The sequence below is a fragment of the Podarcis liolepis genome (genome assembly GCF_965112155.1).
Source record: "Podarcis liolepis genome assembly, chromosome: 1".
Lineage (NCBI taxonomy): Eukaryota > Metazoa > Chordata > Lepidosauria > Squamata > Lacertidae > Podarcis > Podarcis liolepis.
In genome coordinates, this window is record NC_139554.1 from 123,651,103 (window position 1) to 123,678,951 (window position 27,849).

The 27,849-nt window shown below is 43.8% G+C and overlaps 1 protein-coding gene across 7 annotated transcripts in view; it reads right to left on the reverse strand.

Annotated features, from left to right (window-relative positions):
* Window positions 1–27,849, reverse strand: part of HECW2 (HECT, C2 and WW domain containing E3 ubiquitin protein ligase 2) — a 183,488-nt gene that overhangs the window by 98,190 nt on the left and 57,449 nt on the right. The window contains exons 1-2 of one of the 7 annotated variants that reach the window (XM_083467336.1): window positions 3,381–3,765; window positions 1,244–1,338 (exon numbers count right to left, since the gene is read on the reverse strand). The exons of 4 other annotated variants lie outside the window; for them this stretch is intronic. The gene's annotated coding sequence lies outside the window, so the exon portion shown is untranslated. Of the gene's footprint in view, window positions 1–1,243; window positions 1,350–3,380; window positions 3,770–27,849 lie in introns of those variants that run through there. 2 more of the 7 variants (XM_083467335.1, XM_083467337.1) reach the window with 2 other exon arrangements.

A 27,849-nucleotide genomic window follows, 5' to 3' on the forward strand; every position in this document is an offset into this window, starting at 1 on the left:
GTACATACACAAGTGAATAAATAAAACCTCTCCCAGTAGACTAGCTGAATTCTTATCACTTGTTAAATTCTGTAAATAAATTAACTTCTCGCCAACCCCTTACAAAAACAACAACAACAACAACAAAAACCCCAGGTCTGGCAAGTATCTACTAAAGGTAGAGCAGACCTGTCAAAAGAGCATCTTCTGTGTATGAATAGGGATAGGTCTGACAATGGATTCAAGACCCAAGGTATTTACCATTCCTAAAGAATGGCCCAGACTAGCCAGGAAAAGGCAAGCAAGAAAGCATTACCAGGTATCTTGACGGACAGGAGACAGGTCATACTCTTGAATTTCTATTGTAGACCACCTCTTTTCTGTTACATTTGATTTGGGGTGGTCTTTGGCTAAGGGGCTGGAAAATTTCTGAAGTCTTTAAAAGTTGTTACACACCTTTGTTCTGTTTCCGCCTCACCTCCTTGCAAAGGGGGGGGGGGGGGGACAGAGACTGTTGCAACAGAAAGGGGGAGGGGAGAGATCTGCCATGCTTTCTTCAATTGGTTCCTGCCTGCACTTATTCCTCTCTGACTGATCGTGAACTTGGGGGTAACTGGGTTCCTTGATGGAGAGCTGGGCTGTAAAAGCTAACCCCAAATTTTCTTTTGGCAAAATGATCACCATAATAAAATCATAGCAACAAAGCAGTTGTTAAGGGCCTCTCACCTGCAACCCATCTTCTCTTGGATAACCATTTGTGGGGCTTCAAATTGTAATGCCAAACTTAAATTTAGGCTGTGTGCTACGAAGACCCCTAACCGGACCAGTTTGCTTCATGTACGCAAATCACTGGATCTGGCTGCAAAGCTGGTGCAGGAATTCTGCACACAGAAGCATCTCCCCCTGACACCTGCGATATCACCTTTCCATGAAGCGGGAAGAAGCCCTTCTTCGAGTACAAACAGATTTCTGCCGCCTCGTGTCATCAGAGGCTGCAAACTTCAGCTGAGACCGTTCTCTCCATTTTCTTCTGAGCAGCTGAAATTGTAAACTGGGATCTGAACTCGAAGCTTGCGTCAGCTATATATACACATAAAACACTTAAAGGGTCAAACACTGCCAAAGGTTAGTAGTTTAGCAAGCAGTGTTCTTGCCTTAGAGTCACAAAACCAAACGTTCTGGCAGGAACCTTCAGATGCATTCCATTTATTAGCAAATAACTCATGATGGGAACAGCCACAAAGGCCAGAGAAGGGCAAGTCACCAGCATGACGTGTCCTGCTGCACCCAAGGAGGAAGCGATATTCATGAGTTCTTCACATCATACTCATTTTGCTACTGCCATCTGGGAAAGGTTTCCTAAAAGCAATTCCCATTTCAAGAGTCATTTAGAGGTAAGGATAAAGCAGCAACAAATCCATAATATTCTAATTATAATGATCAGGGAGGGTGAGAGAATACTCAAACCTGCTACCTAAAACTCAACCAAATAATCTAATCTGGAAAGCCTGCTTATTTTAAGTGTTGATATTGGGCTCACCATATGCACACTGTTGTCAAGGCAATTTTGCACCATTCAGTTAGTGCACAGGGCAGATCAAACAATTCCTTCTTTGCTAGGTGGTCTGTGGCCTGTCACTTAACCATTCCTGTGATGGAACAGAGTTGTTAATGCATGAAGGCAAATGTGATATCATGGAAGTCCAATACCACTGTCTTACTCCCTAGGCATTGCCACTCAGGACACTAAAAAAAACCTGCTTTGAGCTTTTCTCAGCTGTTTGCACAGATGGAGAATGATATTAACATGGGCCAGAAAACAGATTTTCATTCCCTAGTAAGCCATTTTAAATCTAAATGTACAATTCTAGCCAGAGTTAAGTTTTGCACTTGAACTACAAGTACTGTTTTTGTGGCAAGGGCAAAGAACACTTATATGCTGGACACAGAGAATTTGAAAAAAAAGTACAACTGCTGATGCCCAAACAGCTTGCTGCCTGAGGCAAAGGTCAGAATGGGACCCACGCACCACACTATGTGTGCAGAGGCTTACCAATCTTAGTTCAACACTAGTGATGGGAAAGCACATGGGAGCATCAGGCTAACTTACAGAGCACAGGACTGACACAGCCTCGACCTCCCAACATCTCACTGCTATTCTGCATCCTTCGGCACCCTCTTGTCTCACTCTGCCTAATGATAGGACCAGTTTTGGGTTGGGTACATGCAGATTTTTTTTGTGAGGGTGCCTCCAGACAGTCAGCTTTTTGTGGGAGGGATTCAACCACATACTTGAACTTTTGGACTGCACATTTAAAGTTCTCCATCATCCTAGCACATGGGTAGGCAAACTAAGGCCCAGGGCCCGGATCCAGACCAATCGCCTTCTAAATCTGGCCCACAGATGGTTCAGGAATCAGCATGTTTTTACATGAGTAGAATGTGTCCTTTTATTTAAAATGCTTCTCTGGGTAATTTGTGAGCCATAGGAATTCATTCATTTCCCCCCCAAAATATAGTCCGACCCCCCACAAGGTCTGAGGGACAGTGGACTGGTCCCCTGCTGAAAAATTTTGCTGACCCCTGTCCTAACACAACAAGTCCATGGGGAGTGGGGATACGGAGTTATTGCAGTTTGGAAAGTAAAGGGGAAAGTGTAAGGGCTAACAACAAGATGTGCAAACACCATCAAGCAAACCAGGATGACTACCAGATGAATAACCGCCCCATAAACAAATCTGATTGAATGCTCAACGAAGAATGGACACCCCATAAGCTTTGTGCAAGCAAATCAGGGTGAATGCTGAATTAAAAAGGTCTGGATGAGTAGAGTTCCCTTGCAACCTTTTGGCTTTAGTAAACAGAGACTTTTCAAGTGAAATCTGTTTTCTAGCCTCAGACCAGGCTTGCTGTATCAGTAGCTAAATCTGATTTCCCCGCACAGTCACCACCTCCATTTCTAATAGGATTGGTGATATGTGAATGTCTTTTGACTGCTGGAAAGGCATATATTGGACAGCACACTGACAAAGAACAATTTCCTTCCAATAATACACTTTCCATTTGCAAGAAGCTGAATTCTTTCTTTTCCCCTTTTCAAGTTTTACAACTTCTTTGCAGAACGAATGGCTTTCTGCAGGACAACAGAACCACTCCAACCACCCTTTAAATAGTTGCAGAAACAATGCCATCTTCTTTCCTCGCAGCAGTAGCCAATCACACAAACAGATATTAATTTAACGTAACACCTAAGAGAAAACCAATGAGCAACCACCTTTAAAACAAGAAATAAGGGGAGATGCTCCGTCCATTGCAACGTAATGAACATTAAATCAAGCTGTTTACATACTTTAAATTTGCCTTTGGCAACAGCATTTTTCATTCTGGTTTTCTACACTTACCTGACCTATCCTGTAGTAGGAGATACCTTCCATTCAATTTCGCATCTGTTTAATAATCAGGAGATGTTCTTAAGAACTGAAATTCCTTTAATAAGGCTTCTGTTATCCGTATGCCAATTCTTCTCTCCATTTTAAAAAAAGTTGCCTTCTTGGAAGAGGGAGCACTTGAATACTGTCTTGCACCATCGCTGACATCGTCACAAGATCACTTGAGAAGCATCTCTGCATTTCCCATCTTCTGCTTTTTGTTTAGATTGGAACGTTTTAAGAAAGCTCTCTCTTGGCCTTCTTAATGTGCTCTATTTTTTTTACTAGCTAACCCACCCAGAGAATTCACTGCTTATTGCGCTCTGAGCAATTGCTCCCTCTGGGTTCAAACATCACAGAATTAGAATAGATGAAGTATTGTCCTTCAGATTAAGTTATTTGTAGCCACTCCCCTCTGAAGGGTACAGGATGCGAAGTCTTCATCCTCCCTTGGCTTCCTTCCTTTTCTGTTTTCCATGGGAGAATTCTGAACAGTTGATCCCACTACTGTACAGTCATCCAGAGGGTGATAAACAAGGAAAATTCAAAACCCAGAAATGACAAGCGCATTAGTCACAGAAAACAAAACACAAGAACCAAAAGTCTCTCATATTTGTTGCATCTTTGCAATGACATCACTTAGGTACCATAACAAAGCCCAACATTCTTGTCTTTGTAGGCTGCAAAAGGTTCCCTAGAGCAGTGTTTTTCAACCTTTTTTGGGCAAAGGTACACTTGTTTCATGAAAAAAATCACGAGGCACACCACCACTGTGTGCGGAGAGGGAGAAGTCAGAGCCCCGCTGCTCTCTATGGGGAATCGGATGAGAGCGGACCGCCTGTCCGCTCTCATCCGATCCAATCCGATCTGATCCCCACCCAGGACGGATGGAAAATAGGGTGGACACAGTCCGGCGCCCGCCTAGTGGGCGAAAATTTGACATCTTTTTTTAAAAATAAATCTTTCGAATTTTTCAATTTTTCCCACGGCACACCAGGCAACATCTAGCGGCACACTAGTGTGCCGCGGAACAGTGGTTGAAAAACACTGCCCTAGAGTACACTAACACACACACAAGGTAATCGTGGTATATTTACTGCATCAGCTTGCATTGGCTTGGGGGCTCTACTTGCTTTCTCATTTGCACAGAATTCTTGATGATATCAGATGATCTCATAAACCACACAAATATCTCTTATACGCCGCAACTAAATGAATAAGTGGCAGTAAAAAATTACCAACTTCGGTTGGTAAGGCACCTACAACTGCTCCTAGATAACTTGTCCAGAGTTGCCCATGCATTTGGTAAGCTCATGATTTGATTACTGTAATTTGCTCCATTTGGGGCTACCCTTGGGATTGGTCACGAGGCCAACACCGGTGCAGAACACAGTGGTGCATGCTCTGGTTATCTCCCGCTTGGACTACTGCAATGTGCTCTATGTGGGGCGATCTTTGAAGGTGACCCCAGAAACTACAACTAATCCAGAACGTGGCAGCTAGACTGGTGACTGGGAGTGGCCGGCGAGACCATATAACACAGGCCCTGAAAGACCTACATTGGCTCCCAGTATGTTTCCGAGCACAATTCAAAGTGTTGGTGCTGACCTTTAAAGCCCTAAACGGCATCGGCCCAGTATACCTGAAGGAGCATCTCCACCGCCATCATTCAGCCCGGACACTGAGGTCCAGCGCTGAGGGCCTTCTGGTGGTTCCCTCACTGCAAGAAGTGAGGTTACAGGGAACCAGGCAGAGGGCCTTCTCGATAGTGGCACCCGCCCTGTGGAATGCCCTCCCATCAGATGTCAAGGAAATAAGCAACTATCTGACTTTTAGAAGACATCTGAAGGCAGCCCTGTATCAGGAAGGTTTTGATGTCTGATGTTTTATCATGTTTTTAATATTCTGTTGGGAGCTGCCCATATGGGCTGGGGAAACCCAGCCAGATGGGCGGGGTATAAATGCTGTTGTTGTTGTTGTTGTTGTTGTTGTTGTTGTTGTTACTCTAGGTTGCTACTTGAGAGACCACCTTATTCCTTATACACACAGACCACTGAGATCTGCAGAAGATCTGCCACCCCCCCCCCAATTCTCTAGGAGCAATCATAGAACATCTTGTCCTTTACAGCTGTTTCTTAAGTGAGTGCAGGCTGGGCTGCCAGCATGTGCTCTCCAGCAGAGCTTTTTTTAAAGTTTAGAAATAAAGAGGAGGAAATAAAGGAATCTGCAGACAACCACTCAACACAGTTTGGAAGGTGGTGGTGGTTTTCAGTCTGGCTCTGGTTTTAGGAACTGGACTAAATGTGAATTGTTGGAAGTGTAGCAGTAATTTGTTGGGAATGCCCTGGAATTAAGGTATTATTGGGAGACAAAAACAACTTCAAGATTTAACTAGATGTGCAATTCTAATGAACTGTGTTATTTGGCAAGTGTGTTGAAAAGCTCAAAGTACTTGCCAAATAACTAAATGTATTCATTTAAAAATATTTTTATATTGCTTTTCAACCACAGTCACTACCAATGTAATGTATTGCAAGCAAATAGGTGCATTTTCGTACCAGCGGGTTGGAAAATCTTTGCTTAAGGGATACTGAAATTTATTTGCAACAGGATCTTTTTATTGTACTTACAGTGGTACCTTGGGTTAAGTACTTAATTCGTTCCAGAGGTCCGTTCTTAACCTGAAACTGTTCTTAACCTGAAGCATCACTTTAGCTAATGGGGCCTCCTGCTGCTGCCGCGCTGCCGAAGCACAATTTCTGTTCTCATCCTGAAGCAAAGTTCTTAACCCGAGGAACTATTTCTGGGTTAGCGCAGTATGTAACCTGAAGCGTATGTAACCTGAAGCGTATGCAACCCGAGGCACCACTGTACTATGTACATTTTTCCCCTTATGGCTGCTCTCTGGTTTTTTGCACAAGTTCCCAAAAGCCCATTATGGTATCTTTGAGAATGTGACACTTGTTTTTAAATGCATTTTTAAAAAACATAGTAAAACACATTTTTAAAAAAGACAATAGACCATGGGTAGGCAAACTAAGGCCCAGATCCGGCCCAATTGCCTTCTAAATCCAGCCCACGGACGGTCCGGGAATCGGCGTGTTTTTTACATGAGTAGAATGTGTCCTTTTCTTTAAAATGCATCTCTGGGTTATTTGTGGGGCATAGGAATTTGTTCATATATTCTTTTCTTCAAAATACAGTCCGGCCCCCAACAAGGTCTGAGGGACAGTGGACCAGCCCTCTGCTGAAATAAGTTTGCTGGCCCCTGCAATAGACTATTTCAGGAGTAGCACAAAGATGTCAGGATATAATGCCAGATATAATGTACCCAGATGAAGGAGAGAATGCCCTTGGACTACAGGTGCACAGAGCTGTAAGTGTGGTGACAAAATACTACCAGGGGTGGGGCAGGAGAGGGATATAAAACAAAAGTGTCATTTTAGTTTCATTTTCACTTTAGTTGCTGCCATAAAGCACCTCTGCTTTTTGATGTGCTTTTGTGTGCGCTTGCGTTTTTTGTAATCCAAGATCTCTAGACAGTAAAAGCAAAAATGCAAAAGCCTGCAAGGACTGCTTTTAAAGGACATTATTTGTTGTTGCTGTTTAGTCGTGTCCGACTCTTCGTGACCCCGTGGACCAGAGCACGTCAGGCACTTCTGTCTTCCACTGCCTCCCCAGTTTGGTCAAACTCATGTTGGTAGCTTCAAGAACACTGTCCAACCATCTTGTCCTCTGTCGTCCCCTTCTCCTTGTGCCGTCAATCTTTCCCAGCATCAGGGTCTTTTCCAGGGAGTCTTCTCTTCTCACGAGGTGGCCAAAGTATTGGAGCCTCAGCTTCAGGATCTGTCCTTCCAGTGAGCACTCAGGGCTGATTTCCTTCAGAATGGAGAGGTTTGATCTTCTTGCAGTCCATGGGACTCTCAAGAGTCTCCTCCAGCACCACAATTCAAAAGCATCAATTCTTCGGCAATCAGCCTTCTTTATGGTCCAGCTCTCACTTCCATACATTGCTACTGGGAAAACCATAGCTTTAACTATACGGACCTTTGTCGGCAAAGGGACGCTGAACTCTTTTGTCTCCCTGTCACTGTCCTGCCAAAACATCTCCTTTCTGAGATGCTACTTGCATTTCCAGAGAAAGTCCCATTGGTGCCCTTGTAATGCAAAGCGCCAGCTTTGGAGATGCAATTTTGTTGGGACTGTGGCAGGGAGAGAAGGCATGAAACCTCTCCTCACCTCAAGGCTGCTCAAGCTTCCCAGAGATTTCTACTTACATATGAGGAAACACGCATGGACAATGTTTATTTTATTAGAAATTCCGGGGCAATCTCCAAAATGCAATGCAATAGAACCATAAAATATCCAACACCCACAGTCGATAGCTCTGCTGCTAAAGCATGAGAATCTCAATCTCAGGGTTGTGGGTTCAAGCCCCACGTTGTGCAAAGGATTCCTGCATTGCCGGGGGTTGAACTAGACGGTGCCTTGTGGTCCCTTTCCAACTCTTCTATGCCAAAAAGAAACATAGAAAGACTAGCAAATGCTTAAGTAGTCCGCTGGGCACCCATCAGATTTTATTTCCATACTATAACTCCCATCAGCCCCAGCCAGTATAGCCAGTGGTCAGGGATGATGAGAGCAGTAGTCTGACATCCAGAGCACGTCACATTGATGTGGCTTCAACGAGCGTATAAAACAAGACCAACACCAGAATGGAGACCAAAAAATCGCCTAGTCCAACATCCTGTTTTCAAAGTGAGCAACCAGATGTCTATGGGATGGCAGCAACCAAGGCATAAGTACATCACTCTTCCACCCTCTGGAAGAAAAACAGTTGAGTATAAGCAGTGAGGGAGATGAAATAAACCCACTAGCATCAACTAACTCCCAAAAGCTGTTGCTATAACATCAACTTTGGCCCTAAGTCGAGGAGTTGGGGGGGGGAGCCGAAAGAGATAACTAAGAGGAATCTGCTGTTTTATGGGGCCATTAATGACAGCTATTATCACTAAATTTATTGAGTGGATTTGTATCCCCCCCTTTTTTTACTCCAGTCTTCAAAGCAGTACACAGTATTAATACAGTGCAATGAACACAGGTAAAACAAAAACAAAATACAGTGGTGCCCCGCAAGACGAATGCCTCGCAAGACGGAAAACTCGCTAGACGAAAGAGTTTTCCGTTTTGGAGGTGCTTCGCAAAACGAATCTCCTATGGGCTTGCTTCGCAAGATGACAATGTCTTGCGAGTTCCTGCTGGTCCCCCCCCCTTTTTCTAAGCCGCTAATCAGCTGATCCGATCAGCAGATAAGCCACTAAAAGTGCTAATAGCGCTAATCCGCTAATCCGTCAATGGGCTTGCTTCGCAAGACGAAAAAACCGCTAGACGAAGAGATTCACAGAACGGATTCTTTTCGTCTTGCGAGGCACCACTGTAAAACCAGTGAACCAGGAGCAAAAGCAAACACCTTCACTTGCCTATCCCTTGACTCCTTCCCACAGGTCAGTTGCTTCCATATGGCCCTGCCATGTGAGAGTGGTCTGGCAAACAGGTGACGTTATGCCACAGAGTGGGTACTGCTTAGCTCGAAGCTATCAAATATCCAGGGTTTACAGACACCTGCTTGTGCATTAAACATTGCAAGGACCCATCCTCACACACACTTCATAAGCAACCTTCTTTAATGAGCCTTGTCTATCAGTGAGAGAAAAGGAGAGTGGCATAACTGACATGCCTTAAAATAGGCCGAACGGGTGGCAGGCTATTTTTACAGCACTTGCTTGTTTCTCTGGAAAATATTATAAAGCATATGCCTGCCATTTTGCTTTTTTTATAAATGAGCAGAACACTGCATAGAGCTGAAACAGGCTTCAGTTCCTTGGGATTTTATGTCTGTGCTCCACAACATTTTAAAACCCACGGGCATAAATAGGATTCTCTAACTACAGACTCATTGAAATTCCAGGACTGGGTACCTTAATGCAATTGCACTACTGGTTTGCTCAGCTCTTTTTAGAGGTCTGTATGCCACAACATTCCTATCTGCTTAAAAAGCAAGGACAAGATCTCCACCTCCAGTCCAGCTTCCTGCCTCTGTGCAGTTATCAGCCTAGATTTTGGCAGAAGACGTTGCCTAATCTCCTTCCTTCCTTCCTAATGTCTGTTCTCTTGCCTCCTCTCACATGATTAGCAGATAAATGTTGTTGTTCAAGTAACATCAGACAACAATGTGCAGCAGAGGCATCTCTGGCACGCAAAACATCAATTTCTTTCTCCATAAACTAGCAAGCTGATAGCAGGTGACAAAAACAGCTCTGCATTTAATTCGTTGGATCCTATCGGGTTAATTTCATCCACTTCTGGGGTTGCCAGGTAATTTCCAGTTTCATGTAAGAAGCGAAGAGTTATCCTATGTAGTTATCCTAAAACAAGTATGCCTTGTTTTAGGATAACTACACACAGGATTTCAGACATGCTGGCTTCAAATGTAGGAACAAAGCAGTTAAGTTCGACTGAAATCAACAGGCCTGCTTCCAAGTGAAGACGTTCATGGTTGCTTGTTGCAATAATCAGTGCAGCCCCACTTATCTTATTTGGTGTTTTAATGCAGCAATTCTAGCCAAGGAAGATAAAACTGAATTCCAGAACTAAGTAAAGACAGAATCTCCTACATCCCACACACTTTTTTTAATCTTATACATTGTCATAAGCAAAAACCAGGAGGAATCAGCTTGGACCACTGCAGAGATATTGGCTTGTCCACAGGAGAACACAAATAAATTGTCCCAGATGAAATGTACACCAAGAATCGTAAAAAATGGAAAACGGAGTCACTCTGACCTCCCTGTTCGATAGCTGTAGCACACACATTACAAAGATTAAACAAGCAATACCTCAAGGACCACCTCTTTCCATATGAACCTACCCAGACCCTGAGATCATCTTCTTAGGCCCTCCTACGTGTGTCTCCTCCTCAAGAGGTCCAGAGAGTGGCAACATGAGAACGGACCTTCTTCTCTGCAATGGCTCCCCGTCTGTGGAATGCTCTCCCCAGGGAAGTTCGCCTGGCACCTTCATTACACACCTTTAGGCGTCAGGCAAAAACATTCCTTTTTAACCAGGCCTTTGGTTGATTTGATTTACAGTACAACTTATGCCCTTTTAAAATGTGTGGTGAGGGGGGTTATTGTGTTGTTTTTGTTTTTATCATGTATTTTGTGGCTTTATATCTTGATTTTATCCTGTGAACTGCCCTGAGACCCCCGGGTATAGGTCGGTATATAAATGCAATAAATAGTAATAGAAAGAACACTTCACTCCAGATTCAGCCAGGTACCCATCACTGATAAAACAAACAGCCTTCCTGTCCTCACATATAATCTTGGGGGAGATGCTGGAATGTACTTTTAAGGGCAATTTCACTTTACAAATGCAACTCATGCAGACAGAGGGCAACAGGAACTCCTCATTTTCACAGAATGAGCTCAGCTCAGGCAGGTGGCTGGAAAGGTTTCTTCGGCTCATAAAATCCATTTACTTCCCTGAAAACTACGCAAAACAAACTATTCTCTTTCAGCATTTCCCCACCCACCAGAACACATCAATCGCTTATTTACTTGCAACACTCAAGTGAGGGGTGTAAATACAGAGTACAGTTCTATATTGCTTGATGTTGTCTTAACCTTTACCTGCCTTTGTATCTTTTGATCTATTTTGTATAGATGTAAAAGTTATGATTAAAAAAATCTACAAGGCAGAACCTTCACACACTTGCTATTTATAGGAAGGCTCAAAATGAGCCAAACAATTATATTTTGCTGACATTCTTGGCTGGAATTGTTTATATCTGTGTGACTCAGAACTTTCAAAACGAGGTCATGCAGTAAAAGAGAAAATTCCAGTATGCATAGGAGAATACAGAGTGTAACAAAAAAGGAAGGAAGGAAGGGGGAATAAAATAAGTATGGGGAGAAGCCACAATGGCTAGCTGAATAGCCACCCAGCCAATGTTAAGCAGTCTTCAGTCAAACAGATTTTAAATTACTTAACTTTGTTTTTTAAGGTGCTTAACTTTGAATCATCGTATCCTCTGTTATTGGCTGCATCAAATCCTCTGTAGGTCTAAGGCAGGAATAGAGACCTTTTAAAGTCAAGTGTCATGTGACTCTTACCTTTATACCATAGGCTCCATTATAGCCATGCAAAAACCAAAGGTTTGTACAGTACACTCACAAAAACACACACTCTTGCATTCAGGCATTGTCTCAATTACTCTAGCTAGGCAAAGCACTTCAGGAAGTTGCATGGCAGGTCCAGGGAGGGGCATGGCTTTCGCAGAGCCCCAGGCGAGATGGAAAGTCTGGGTGGACACATCCATTGGCCAGGAGCTGCTACTGTATTGCCTGTGGGCATCAGGGTACCCACCAGGACCTCTTACAAAGGCATCCACAAAGGGTTTCCACCAAATAAATGCCCCAATCTGCTGTATTCCTATTGGCTTGCTCTGTCTTCCTGCTTGCTCTGCTTTGCTGCCATCTTAGGTTAACTATACCCTCTTAAAAATGATTGGATGAAAGGATTTGACCCCCTCTTGTGTTTCGAATAGAGCTTGGCTCTAGCCATAGCTGTCAACCGTCCCTTATTTGGCGGGAAAGTCCCTTATCCCAGCGCTGTGTCCCGCTGCTGTCCCTTATTGATGATGTCCCTTAAATTTCCCGGGTTTCAAAGGAAGCAGCTCCTCTCCCTCCCTCCCTGCCGGCCAGGGAGGAGGGAGGCGCCAACTGTGTTGCTTGGCTGCCCGGCCTGGCCCCCTCCCTCTGGAACGAATTAAGTACTTAACCTGAGGTACCACTGTATTAAGGGAGGCAGGTGGCGCTGTGGTCTAAATCACTGAGCCTCTTGGGCTTGCTGATCAGAAGGTTGGCAGTTCGAATCCCCACAACGGAGTGAGCTCCCCGTTGCTTGGTCCCGGCTCCTGCCAACCTAGCAGTTTGAAAGCACGCCAAAAAGTTTAAGTAGATAAATAGCTACTGCTCCAGTGGAAAAGTAAATGGCGTTTCCGTGTGCTGCTCTGGTTTCAGTGTTCCGTTGCGCCAGACGCGGCTTAGTCATGCTGGCCACAAATGCAGACTCCCTCGGCCAGTAAAGCGAGATGAGCTCCTCAACCCCCAAGTCGTCTTTGACTGGACTTAACTGTCAGGGGCTGGTATATTGGGGCCTGACCACATTTATTAATTTCGGTGCTGGTTTTTAAACACTGTAGTGAATTGGAAATCGTGAGTGGTTTTAACATTGCATTTTAGAACTACATGCATGTTGCAAAGTGCTTTGTCAAGAACGTTCGAAAAAGGAAATAATAAATCCATTATATAAATGGATTTATATAATTATATAAATGGATTATATAAGTGGATATAAACACAAACACAAGCTTCACCACTGCACCCATGATCTCTCCTACCTTCGTGACACAGCGTTGATTTTCACAGGTGAAACACACGAAGAGCCATTAAAATGGAAGCCTCCTCTCAGAGGATTACCTGAAACGCTGCAAACAATCCTGCTTGCTAATGTGTAAAATCCTTTTTTGTTGTTGAAGCTTGAGATGGCTTGCATCAGAATCTTAAATCGTACTGTATACACGGTCACATCACAAACTATTTTCCTCCAAGTTACATCATGCGTAAGACTGCAAAGTTCAGAAGTCCCCCTTACAGACACAGCCAGGGCCATTAATTATACATATGGCTAGATCACAACATCCAGATTCCCATCATTGCTACAGCTGCCTGCAGTGACATTAATGTTTTCCCCTGCCCTTTTACTTTATGAATAAATAGGCTACACTGAGCACATGATACTTACCAAACACAGAAAAGCAAGCATTTGCAAAATTCAGCTGTTTGTTGTACAGTGCACTACCCTTTACAATGTTCAGTCGTTGCTTATGTCGGAGCAGGTTTTTGTGTTACCCGGATTTGCTGGCACAAATTTCAGGAGTCGTAGTCCCCTTGATCAAATGTGTACATATATACACACACTTGGGGTGAGGTGGGTTATGTGTGTGTATATATGCACACATTTGATCAAGGGGACTACGACTCTTGAAATCTTAGGCCATAATACATGTGTCCCAAGCCTCTTTGCTGGAAATTTGGAAATAATAGAATACAAACATAATGGCACATTCCCTCTGCAGACGACTTCTGATCCAGCAGAGGAATCTCACTCATGAAAAGGGGGAGGGCAGGAGGTTCCCCCTTTTTCTCTCCCCTCCCTTTTTTTGAGGGTTTCAGGACTAATTGGAACAGGATGGGATATGCCGTTCTGGGCTGCAGAAGAGAAGGGAAAGTCGATGAAAATAACCTCTCCTTCCACCCTTTCCCATCACAGGGAGCATTCTGAGTAAAAATGTTCAGTGGATGCTACCACCAGTAGCAACAAACTTTGGATTCAACCCTACAGATGTTATCTACCACTCATAGTCCAAAAATTCACATTGTACGACACTTTTATTCCCTTGCATTATTTTGCTCTTCCTATTATCTTACAGTATATAAAGGGAAAATGCTAACTGTTTGACAACCTGCTGTTACTATTCTATTGTTTCGTGGTTTAAGGCAAAAATACTTAAAACACACACACACACACACACACACACACACACACACACACACACAAATGACCTCATACAGAAGTTAGCTATTATGATGCTTGATCTCCAATCTCCTATTATATCTATTTAAATTATTTTATTATTTCAAAGAACCCTACAAAGTATGAACTTTTTGCTTGCATTCATGTTAAAACATATTTTAATAAATGCTACTATGAATTACTTTTAAAATGGAACTTCCTTAGGGGAAACAATACACTAAATGGGGGAGGGTTTTGTTCACTTTAATTTTTAAAAAGTAGAAATTGATTTTAGTTGCCAAAGAATTCTGTGTAGAAAGCAAACAGCGCCAAAGATCACATTACTGGATCTGTAGATTCCCAGAATTATGAAAACATGGGTTTTATTTTATTTTATTTTATTGCATAACTTAGGTTATAGCATGACTACACTTTGCAACATCTGGTGATTAAGAGCAGGTTTTTTGCTTTTTAAAGTTCTCCTCCAGAAGATAAATGTTTTTTTCCTTTATTTCCATATTCTGCATGGTGCACATCACAGAAAAGAAAGATATAAAATAGAAATCCCAAGACTGGCAATTAGACAGAAAGATCCTAAAATAATTGCACCACTGTTTTCGTTCTTAAAAACCTGAATTTTTATATTTCCCCAAGCTGCTTCACAGACATTTAACTTAAGAATGGATTTTACCTTCTGAAGCACAGGAATGCTCCGTCTTTCTTAAAGAACCTTGATGTTCACTTCCATAAGGTCAGCCAAAGAGTATGTGGTTCCTGAATACCAAAGTCTGCCAAGTGATTTATTTCAAGAGACTTACTCACTTCCTCAGTTATTTCTTGTATATATATATATATATTATAAATAAAAAAACCAACCCAGCAACACCCAAATTTTAAAAGTATTAAAGGAAACTAACCAACACATCCTGAAAGAAAGTAATACCAAGGCTCACGCAAGATAAAATCTTCTGAAAACTCAAACAAAAAGGAAAAGGTAGAGGGGGAGGCAGGGGTTTAATATCTTTGAAACACTTTGTGCTTTTAATTGCAGCATTTTAAGCAATTTATAGCTACATTTCAAATAACATTCTAAAGTAGCGTCAAGCAGCACAGTGCTCTCTAGATGTTGGTCTCCAATTCTGCTTCCTTAACAAAAGAGTGATCCCACCCAGTATTATTTTTCTAGGAAAAGAGGTGCTGGAACTCATCACGAATGCCTCCATTGTTCTGTATAATGGCGCCCACCCGAGGTGCAGGAATTGAGTTCTGGCAAGTTTTGGCTGAAAATAAGCCCTCATCTCATCTACAATCAAATGTTTAATCATCTTCACCATGGATGGTCAACTGGCAGCCCATGGCTCCTAATGGCCCTACCAAACTGTATTCAAATTCAGCAAAAAAGCCATTATTGTTGTTGTTTGTTTGTTTGTTGTTGTTGTTGATGATGATTGAATTTATATGCTACCAAATGCCATTTCATTCATAAGGGAAAGAAACATGTTTTGAACTTGTAAGGAGAAAAGGTACAGTGGTACCGCAGGTTACATACGCTTCAGGTCACAGACTCCGCTAACCCAGAAATAGTGCTTAACGATGAGAACAGAAATTGTGCTCCGGCGATGCGATGGCAGCAGGCGGCCCCATTAGCTAAAGTGGTGCTTCAGGTTAAGAACAGTTTCAGGTTAAGTACGGACCTCTGGAACGAATTAAGTACTTAACCTGAGGTACCACTGTATTAAGGGAGGCAGGTGGCGCTGTGGTCTAAACCACTGAGCCTCTTGGGCTTGCTGATCAGAAGGTTGGCGATTCGAATCCCCGCGACGGAGTGAGCTCCCCGTTGCTCGGTCCCGGCTCCTGCCAACCTAGCAGTTTGAAAGCACACCAAAAAGTTTAAGTAGATAAATAGCTACTGCTCCAGTGGGAAGGTAAATGGCGTTTCCGTGTGCTGCTCTGGTTTCGGTGTTCCGTTGCGCCAGACGCGGCTTAGTCATGCTGGCCACAAATGCAGACTCCCTCGGCCAGTAAAGCGAGATGAGCTCCGCAACCCCCAAGTCGTCTTTGACTGGACTTAACTGTCAGGGGTCCTTTAACTTTTTAAAAGAGATATCAAAGTTCTAACACAAAGGTGATGCTGAAGTTTAAGCTATCTCTCAGAGACTATAGCCTGCAATGTGAGCTGGCTACATGAATTTGAATTAATGTCTGTTGAATGCTCTCCCTAGGGATGTTTGCCTGGCTCCTTCATTATATATATATTTAGGTGCCAGGTGAAAACATTCCTCTTCAGCCAGGACTTTGGCTGATTCATATTCTACAGCCTTTTAAATGTTTCTGTGGGAAGTGGGGGTGTCATCATTTTGCTATTTTGTGTTAATTATTTACTTGTTTTTATCCTGTATTTTATACTGTGAGTCACCCTAAATTATTATGATGAAGGGTGGTACATACATCTAATTTTTTGTTGTGGTGGTGGTGGTTGTGGTTGTTGTTGTTCCCTTGCACATGGTAATTTTTTAAAAGGAAAAAAAGCAGCAGCATTAATTAACACATAACCTCTCTGAGAAATGACCAGCACGCAGCAAGCTTAATTTCTGTCTGCCACCTGTGGTTGCTTTCTTTTTATTACAGCAAATGATACATCAAACACCATTTCATTAAAAACAACACAGGAACCAACAGTTGATCTGGACTTTCTAGGATTTAGTCCAGACATTTCCTATAAGCAAAAGTTCATGTTTACCAGACACTATGCGGAGCAGCAATAGAAGTTTCAGCGCAGTAGGGGAACTATTCTAACAAGAAGAAAAGTGGGGGCGGAAACCTTGGGAAAATGAAAATATTTAAAACGAATCAAAGAGTACTTTGAGCCACATGGAAACTCTCAAACAAATAGTCCCAGGTACAATATAAACATTGCAACCTTATCATAAATGCTAGAAAATAAATAAAGCAAGACCAGGCTGTGTACTCACTGATCAATTAGATACTGGCTTGCAGCAGACTTTATTTTTGCAGACTGTTGAGAGGAATTCCTGGGAAGTTTATTACAGGATCCTCCAAAGGGAAAAATCAGTGCTAGCAAACAAGAATGCCCAACAGTACCAATGCCTGCCAACCCACAATATGCAGGTGCAGGGAGTACAGGACTTGTTCTAGGCGATAGGTCACCAATGGGGTGAGTGCTTGCTTTCACAGAATGTGTCTGGTGCCAGCGACAGTTTCTGCAGTTTGCAAATTTGCCCACAGACCCAGAAAGGCTGTTAGCCCCTGTTCTAGGTTGTGCTTTAGGTATGAACAGTCAATAATGAAGGCCAGTGGGCCTGGGCCATGCCAAAGAAGAACCCCGTGTACACCCTAAAACACACCCAAGCATCCTCTGCAAAGTCTGGGAAACTTTGGTCAATTGCTTCCGGACAAGCCAGTATTCAGAAGCCACCTTCCTATCATTAACTACCACAACCTAGCTTGGTTTGAAGCTGCCTGGTAGAGATGCAACAGAAAGGTAGGCTTAACTATTGCTTCCTGACGTGTTTCCTCCCTGCAAAGTGGCAGGAAAGGGGTCTGCATGAAGCTTCCACATAACCTGGCTAATGGGTCTGAATTATAAATTAAAAGCAGTTTTAAGATCAGAAGAAGAAAAGTCCATACAGTGGTACCTCGGGTACCTAATTCATTCCGGAGGTCCGTTCTTAACCTGAAACTGTTCTTAACCTGAAGCACCACTTTAGCTAATGGGGCCTCCTGCTGCCGCAGCGCCGCCGGAGCGCGATTTCTGTTCTCATCCTGAAGCAAAGTTCTTAACCTGAAGCACGATTTCTGTGTTAGCAGAGTCTGTAACCTGAAGCGTATGTAACCTGAGGTGTATGTAACCTGAGGTACCACTGTACTGTAGTGTGGCCACTTGTGTGTTGCCCTAAAAAGAGAACAAAATGGGCATAGATTTGTAGTAGGCCTGGGTGATGTATCAATACATCGCCCAGGACCGGTTTGAGGGCCAGAGCACAATGGCACCACCACCCGGCGGGTGAAACTGCCACCACCACCCGAGTCCATCCACCACCAGTGTCCAGAGCAAGGAATGAGCTGCATTGGCCCCAGCCCTCGTGTGGCCATATCTGACACAGCTTCTTTCTCCCTTTGCTTTCCAACATTGCGATGTTTTTGGCTGGTGATACATGGCTATGTTGAAAAGTTGTTATTGCCCAGTCCTAATCTATAGGTGCAAATCCAGCAGTTAATATACTTTAAATAAAAATACAACACATCTGGCCACACCTGTGATGAGGTGATATTTGTCCGTGTGCCACCAACTATGAATGGAGAACTTCCGAGCCCCCTCCTGCTCTCCCCTCCTTATGATTCCGTACATTTGAACTGGGCTTGCACCAGACAAGCCCTCCAAATATGGGACTTCCTTGTGGAAGGTGGGAAGGCACATGACCACCCTTACCAAGCTCTGATACAATTCACAGCCTTAATTTTAAATCTAGTATTATTTTGCTGCAAATACAATTATATTTGCGGCGTCTCTGAAGCAGACCTTGAAAACCATAAGCTTGTTATATCTGAAAACATGGCCTCATAGTCAAATGCACAAATTTAGCTCTCAGTCTTAAAACGTATTTGAGGCTGATTAATTTCAAGAGAACAGGCTTTTGAATATGTGCCCTCAGGTGACAGCTTAAAACAAATGTTAAAATATATACTGCTTCGAAAAGTGCAAGCCTCAAGGAACTAAGACGCTTAATGACATTTGTAAGAATATCTGCCTCAAACCATTTGCTGGTTTTTTAATCAGCTGAATGGCGTTACCAGTTGTGCTCATTTTAGGCAAGCTAAGGAGTTTGGCTTTTGCAAAGGGAGACAACTTGGCCAATAAATTATCTGGTTGGACAATATGAGCACAATCCAGAAACATGTGCGAAAGTCACACTGGGGAGAAGCTTACACTGAAGCACACACGAGACCAAATTATAATCATTAGTGGGACTCTGAGCAGATTCAAAGTTTAAACAGGGCACGTTACCAACATTACCCACTTCTATGCACATGGAAGACTGCTTGTGTGAAAGAACTCTCCCGTCACAGTGTTCCTGCACATGGAATACTGGGAGAAGACCAGGCTATAATATTTTGCCCCAACACTCCAGCTCTCTTCAGCTGGCCAGCACAGCAGTTACTCAGTGCACTGACAGGGAGCAGGGATTGCATTCAGACGCCAATCCCCAACCTCCTCCAGGCCTTGATCCAGCTCTTCTGTATATTAAAAAGCAGCATCCCTGTTTGCATGGAGAAAAAGAGGCAGGGCTACATGCATACAAACTGGGTAGAAACACACAGAAGATCTGGGGACAGGGCGTTGTGATTCAACTCATTCCTCCTCCATATAGATAAGCATCTCCTGATCTAGTTGCCCAAACAGCAGTCCCTCCAACATTTCTCCGGTGGAAATAGGGATATCCTATTCTATAATAGTAATTTTACTATTTATATCCTGCCCATCTGACTGGGTTGCCCCAGCCACTCTGAGCAGCTTCCAACATATTAAAAAAAATAACATTAAACATTTAAAGGGTTCCCTATAAAGGGCTGCCTTCACACGGCTTGGGGGTTGGATAACTCCATACCCTCCAACATTTCTCTGAAGAAACTAGGGACATCCTAAGGAAAAGCGGGACATTCTGGGACCAAATCAGAAACTGGGGCAGCTTCTATAAATCCAGGACTATCCCTGGAAATAGGGGCACTTGGAGGGTCTGAAGAAGGGCTTTTGTGTCTTTCACATGTGTTGTCAAACATCACTGCTGAGATGGTACAATCCTACGACAATGACTGTACCACGTGTTCTCTTTACACTATACCAGCTCTTAAACACATAAATGTGTGCTTTAATCTCATTCTCCAAATAGCATCCGATGCAAAGAGCTCTATGCCATTTGTAATTTTTAAAGGTCTTAAGCCACTGCAAAACTTATTCCACTGGTTGCCCATTTGTATTTTGTTTTCAACACAAAGCACTTTCCCATGAATATTTTATGGCTTGATGGCATCTTACATCGTATGATGGTCAGTTGCACAATTGTTCAATATCCCAAGTAGTTTCGTTTGCAATTCTCATCAATGCATAGATACACATGTCACAAGATCTGCCTCTCTCATGATAGACTTCCCAAGTTTTAAGTTCTATACATCCATAAAAATAAAATGAGCATAGAAAAGGTGATATATGTCTTTAATCTAGCTTTCAAATTGGGGTTATTCTAACAGTGGCCAGAAGAAAGCATGAAGTTATGCACGATTAAGCCAGAGTTATTGCAATATAGCTCATGGCACATTGAGCTGTGACCAGTTTGTCTGGTAAGAAATATTGTTGCCCTTGATTTCTGCAATATGAATGGCTTCAGCTAACTCAAATTTCCCTTCTAGAAACCCCTTATATTAAAGTAAAAGTGAAACTTGTGTTATGGTATTTAAAACACCACAATTTATTAATGGGATTTTCTAGCCTTTAGTAAACTGTAGTCTAATTATCTCTCAATATTATCTGTTCCTAGGACATTTTTCAAAATAATGATTTTTTAAATTTAAACATAATTTGAAGCAGTGAGTAGAATAGTAAAACCTAAATAGCTCTCTTCAGAACTTAAACCAAATTAGCTGTGTTAAACCAAATTAGCAGAACTTAAACCAAATTCAAAGTGTTGGTGCTGACCTTTAAAGCCTTAAATGGCCTCAGCCCAGTATACCTGAAGGAGTGCCTCCACCCCCATCGTTCAAGCCAAGACACTGGAGCCTCCTCACCAATCATCATCATCATCATCATCATCATCATCATCATCATCATTATTTATACCCTGCCCATCTGGCTGGGTTTCCCCAGCCACTTTGGGCGGCTCCCAACAGAATATTAATAATAATAAAGCAAAAAACATTAAAAAACCTCCCTAAACAGGGCTGCCTTCAGATGTCTTCTAAAAGTCAGATAGTTGTTTATCTCCTTGCCATCTGATGGGAGGGCGTTCCACAGGGAGGGTGGCACTACCTCTGCCTGGTTCCCTGCAACCTCACTTCTCGCAGTGAGGGAAGTGGCAGAAGACCCTCGGAGCTGGACCTCAGTGTCCAGGCTGAATGATGGGGGTGGAGACGCTCCTTCAGGTATACTGGGCCAAGGCCGTTTGAAGGTAAAGGTAAAGGGACCCCTGACCATTAGGTCCAGTCGTGGCTGACTCTGGGGTTGCAGCGCTCATCTCGCTTTATTGGCCGAGGGAGCCAGCGTGACTAAGCCGCTTCTGGCAAACCAGAGCAGCGCATGGAAATGCCTTTTACCTTATCGCCTGAGCGGTACCTATTTATCTACTTGCACTTTGACGTGCTTTCAAACTGCTAGGTTGGCAGGAGCAGGGACCGAGCAACGGAAGCTCACCCCGTCATGGGGATTCGAACCGCCAACCGTCTGATCAGCAAGTCCTAGGCTCTCTGCCTGGTTCCCTGCAACCTTGCAGTGAGGGAAGCGCCAGAAGACCCTCGGAGCTGGACCTCAGTGTCCAGGCTGAATGATGGGGGTGGAGACGCTCCTTCAGGTATACTGGGCCGAGGCCGTTTAGGGCTTTACTAATCCTCTTCCTTGCTATTGCCTTACTGTATCACCTTTGGCCTGCCCTCTCTGAGTAAGAAAGGAGTGAAGGGAACGAGGATATTAAGCGGAAGCAGTAACCTCTGCTGATTCTTCACATGAAAAAGAAAACTAACCCAAGGTAACAGCAAAGCACCGTGTTGTGTCATGTTCTACAGAACAGAAGAATTCGGAAGGAAATAGTTGAGTTGTTCAGTTACAGAAGGCCATTATAAACACTGGGAAAAATGTGAACTCCTTAAACAAACAAACAAAAAAGGATCGTGTTGCTTTGTATCACAGAGGACAATGTCAGATCAGGGGACCTTCCTATATAGGTATTGGAGATTTCCTGTTCACCAGTCTGCTACCCGGTCATTAAAGGGGCTATAATTAAATATGTTTACTCATCTTCCCCCCAAAAATTACGAGGGAGTGGTGGGAAAGGAAGAGACGCTGGGAAAGATGCCATTATAGTTTCAACCTTTCTGATGGTTTCCATAGAACTGTTGGGTAGATCTGGACACTTTGCTAGAGTTGGGGCCAGAATTCAATGAAAGTAAGCCAAACTCATAAGCTTGGAACTGAGGAATTCCAAGGAATTACTGAAATAGCAAAATTTCAACCATGATTCAAGTCTTAGGGATAAGTAAACGGAAACTAAAGTTTATACAAGAAATGCACAATTCATACTCAATTGTTGTTGGAAATTCAAACATCTGCCCTCATACTAAAGAACTAATGGGAGGTAGTGTTTATAGCAAAGCTTTCCAAACCATGTGTCAGGGCTGGAAAGGGGTTATTTAAACCTCCAGTTAGCTAGTAAAACTGAATTACTGTGTCGTGAAACAATGCATGTCTAATAAGTGTGTCATCAACATGAAAGTTTAGAAAGCTGTGTGGTTTATAGTGTCAGGCTAGGACTGGGTGGAAGGAACTCCGGTTCAAATCCTCACTTGGCCATCAAGCGGACTAGAGACCGTGGCTAATTAACTTATCTCTCAAGCTAACCTAACTCTCAGGATTGTTGTGAACATTAAATGAAGGAAAGAACCCATGGAGTAAAAGCTGAGACAGAAATTTAATAAATAAAACTTGTAAGCCACAATAATATGATATTTCAGGGCTGTCGCATCGTATTTTGTCATCGGCAATATGTGATTTCCTATCTATGCCCTACGAAGAGGAAGAGCACTAGGTCCCCCATAGCTCTTCCTGAACTTAAGTTTCCTATTGAATAGTACCTGTGACAGCCCACCTTCCACTGTACTTGGGTGCCATTTTGTCACCCTTTTCCTTGGGTCTTTAAAATCTTTTTGCTGGGTGAGCACTCAAGTCACTGTACTGCTCAAAAGCAACAGTGCTTGCACATACAACTTGGTAGGCAGGATAGATTTCAGAACACCTGCTCCTTCTCACCCATAGCAATGCATACCCCATGCCATTAAATATTTTACTTCTTGTTTCCTTAATATTACATTTGTTTGGAGCATGTGCTTGGCATTTTATTAAAGCTTCCGTGTCTGTGTCATGGCTTTAAAAGCAAGCTATTCCCATTGCAAGGCATTCCCACCCCATAATATGCAGAGAGCATTACTCTACTTCTAGCTGATCAGGGCTAGAGCACTGCAGAGGCAGTCCCGACTGTTGTTTGTCACCATAGCTGTCAACCGTCCCTTATTTGGCGGGAAACTCCCTTATCCCAGTGCCGTGTCCCGCTGCTGTCCCTTATTGATGATGTCCCTTAAATGTCCCAGGTTTCAAAGGAAGCAGGTCCTCTCCCTCCCTGCCTGCTGGCCAGGGAGGAGGGAGGCTCCAACTGTGTTGCTTGGCTGCCCGGCCTGGCCCCCTCCCCGGGAGCCCCTCCCCGCTGGGACTGGCGGGAGCCTCGGGCCCTTCCACCGCCATCCTCCTCACGGCCGCCGAACTGAGCATCTCTGCCTGGGGCCTCCCCTCTGCCCGTCGCCACCGCTCCCGATAGGCTGTGCTGCCGAAGGACCCGGATGAGATGGGCAGCCTAGCGCGGCCTATGAATTGCTGGGGAGCCTTGAGAGGCGAGCGAGGGCAACCATAGAGAAAGCAGTTCAGAGAGGGGAGGAGGAGGAGGCGGAGGCGTGGGCAGGTGTTCCAAGGGCTAACCATAGAGGGGGAAAGCGGAGGAAGGACAGCAAGCGCTTTTTCCATAGATTTGTAGTGGTAGACTAGCATAGATGGTCTGATCTGCGGATTTACTTCCGGCGCTATTCCCCTCCCCTTCCTTCCCGATGGAACTGAGAGCTGTAGATGGAGCACGAGAGAAAAGATACAGAACTGCAGCAGCATCTTCGTAGCTTGGACTTCGTTTTGCGCGAAAAGTGGTTGCTGCTTGTAGTCATTTAATTGCAGTGTTTCATCAGCTGGTGTCTCTTGAGCAGCAACCTCTGGAAACAAAGGGCTAAAAACCAGCGCTGCTCTCAAAAATTATCTGGTCCCTTTTAACTTCGTATTTCAGCTGGTTGACTAAAATCCCTTATTTTCGAGGCTGCTGGTCCCTTATTTTCAAATCTGTAAGTTGACAGCTATGTTTGTCACGCACCTCCAAAAAACCTCAGGTTGTAAGGTTGGGTTAACCAGTGTGTTCAGTTTCAGTTTCTTAAAAAAGGAGCAAAAATGTGGTGTGCTGCAGGGGCTAGCAGGGGGGATTGCTCTTTCAAAAGAGGTTTACGGATTAATAGGCGTTGACATGCTTTAGGTTCATCTAATGTTTCTGTTCGCCAAATGTCTCCATCTGGTGAAGCAGCCACTCGCATCACAAAGGCAGGATGGAACAGAACATTGGTTTCTGTCCGAAAGATCATAAATCCCAGTGACACGCCAGAAGTCTTTGCAGTGGAAATATACTGATAAGCCGAGCCAATGACAACGAACGCGCCTCTACGGTTGCTGTCACTGAGCAAGAAAACGTTTGGAAAAAAGAAGCTGTCAGGGGTTTAGGAGCAGAGGCACGGGCAAGGGAGGAAACAGAGAGTGAAGGGGAGGAGGCAGAAGAAAAGATGAGTGATGACGACGACCCGAGATCTCCTAGTCTTTCCAGTGAATCAGAGGATTCACAGAAAGGAGCACCAGTGGCCAGGGCAAGGGGGGAGTCTAGGGGGGCACCCCAGGAAGATAGAGCCAGAGGGGACTCAGGGGGGAGCAGTTGGAAATCGGGACCAGCGTCACCGCCAGGGAGCAGGGAAGAGGAAGGGAGCCAGGGGGGAAGCGCTGGCAGCTCACCACAGGAGGGAGGGCATGAGTCAGGAGTGGCCACACCTCCATCGGGGAGCGAAGAAACGGTTAAGAGGAAAGTGGAAGGTTGGGCACGCGCGCCAAGTTCAAATGCAGAGGAAGGCGGCGCAGTAAGCAGCCCCGAAAGGGAGCCAGGTCCTAAAGCCCGGCGCAAGGAGGCAGGAGGGTCCGGGTCAGCGTCAGAAGAATCCCGGAAGGAAGAAACCCCGGGGGGTAGAGGGACCCAGAGGAGGACAGTCAGGCGGAAAAGGTGGAGCAAGGCTAGGATATTAAGTTGGTGCACACGGGGCGGAGACTCAGACGGAGCTTCGCCGATCTAGCTACTAGACGTAGAGTTGCGCGCAGCAGCGTGAGAATGGAAACTGTAATTCAATAAAGACTTTTACTTAATGATCGCTGGCTAGCGTGATCCTCTGTGAGCTAGGATCTTCAAGCAGCTCTGACAGAAGCATACACACCCAAAGCAACACAGAGCGAAAATAAGTGTGAGCATTTGTGTGTCCCGAAAAGTCCCCTTCTCAGTGCTGATGTTTAACTATATTCAGCAACAAAAAGACAGTCTCGGCGTGGACTTCTGTGAAAATAAGTATTTTCATATGGGTGTCTTTTCTCATTAATTATAAAAAAAGAAGGCTGAACACATCTATCAACTGGCCTGATCTGGTTTAAACATACACACATACTTCTGATTAAACTCAAGCCATCTTTTTTATAATCAGCGCCAGCTCTGCTGCCTGCTGCCTGCTTCTTACTATTGCATTTCCTTTTGATTTCTCATTCCAGAGGGTGAATCTACACTGCCAACGCTTCACGGTACAAGGACAGGCCAGCCAGGAGGATAACAATGTCACTGAGGAATTTTGCAGCAGACAAAAGGAATACATCTCCTAGAATAAACGAACTCCTTGGTGATGGAAATGAATTTGTTTTCGAGACTGGGGATGCCTTTGTCAATGGGGTGAAACAAGAAAAACTAAAAAACTAATTCAGTGTGTGTGGAAATGTCCACTACGGGAGTGCCTTATAAGAGAAATTACTTGCGTAGTTGGATATGAAAATATGCCGTCTGCAGAAGAAAAACTGGCCAAGTTGTTATGTATATGCATACACTGTGGGATGTCAGCTTTATATGCTCTCAACAAATATATGGTTTAGATATAATTGGCTCAATTCTTTTAATCATGAGTGGAAATCATGGTGGCCAGCTCCCAAAAATCTGTTCCAAAGGACTGGGAGACTTGGGGGAGCAGGTTTGCAATCAGGAAAACACCTCCCTTTATCATACATTAGCAGATGCCTCCACTGGATTAAAAGCTATTACCCAAGCAGAGCAGCAGCACTGTATTTCACACATCAGAGTTTTATTGGGCCTTCCTAAACTGGGGGGGGGGGGGGACACCTAAACAACAAAGCTTCACTTTTTGATTAGGGAAACATTGTTCCACCCCCACTGTTCAGCCCAGACACTGGTTCCAGCTCCGAGGGCCTTCTGGAGGTTTCCTTAGTGCAAGAATGATGTTACAGGGAACCAGGCAGATGGCCTTCTCGGTAGTGGCGCCCACCCTGTGGAATGCCCTCCCACCAGAGGAAATAAACAACTATCTGACTTTTAGAAAACATCTGAAGGCAGCCCTGTATCGGGAAGTTTTCAATGTTTGTAATTTTATTATATTTTTATATATGCTGAAAGCTGCGCAGAGTGGCTGGGGAAACCCAGCCAGATGGGTGGGGTATTATTATTATTATTATTATTATTATTATTATTATTACTTCTTGATGTGGACATAAGCATTTTTCTAATTGGATCAGGTGAAAGTGAGGTGTTGTTTCAGCAGCACCATAAGTGTCAACGTTTATACTGCCGGTCAGAACGGATAATTTTTTCTATGAGGCATCATTCTGACAACATGCTACAATCCTATCTTCCGCCCTTTTTATTGTCAATTTCAATGGGACATAAGCACATTGCACTTTCTCAGATTTCACATTCTGGTTCTAAGATGAAAATGCACTCATAGGTTAGAGTTGCATTTGAAAGATTGCAATAACACACCCTTACATGTAATTGTGTGTCTACATGATAATTGTCGAACATGTTGGGAAAAGATTGGTTTATATCTCTGTGTACTTCAACCCTGACCATTGGCCATTCTAAGCGGGGGGCTGAGGGTCCAAACACACGAGAAGTACCACAGGTTCTCCAGACCTGTCCTAGGTGATGCTTCGAGCAACTCTTCTGATCCCAGACAATAAGCAGAACATTTATAAATCTTAGCAATAATTTTGGAGTGCTCCAGAGAAGCGGACACGGAGCAATGGATCCAAACTACAAGAAAGAAGATTCCACCTAAACATTAGGAAGAACTTCCTGACAGTAAGAGCTGTTCAACAGTGGAATTTGCTGCCAAGGAGTGTGGTGGAGTCTCCTTCTTTGGAGGTCTTTAAGCAGAGGCTTGACAACCATATGTCAGGAGTGCTCTGATGGTGTTTCCTGCTTGGCAGGGGGTTGGACTCGATGGCCCTTGTGGTCTCTTCCAACTCTATGATTCTATGATTCTATGAAATATCAGAGTAAAAAAGAAAAAAGAACCCATGACATAATGTAGCTGCTACGTTTGTATTGTACAGGTGTCAAGTTAAAAATATAAATAACGATCAGGGCTCTGTTAATCCATTAAAGTTCTCGATTCAGAAGACATTTCAGAGGCTGAACAAAGCCTTTGGAACTGAGCATAAGGTGTTGAACTTTCCCCAATCTTTCCGCTCAATCAGAGCTACAAGCGTAAGTGTATTAAAAGAGAGCTTATGTGAAAGCTTTTTCCCCCTTTTTAATCTTGTCTGACCCGAAATGGAAAGCCTCTAGAATTTCCCCAATCCCAGCAGGTTTTACTATAAGCTCCAATCCTATCTAAATTGTCAAATATA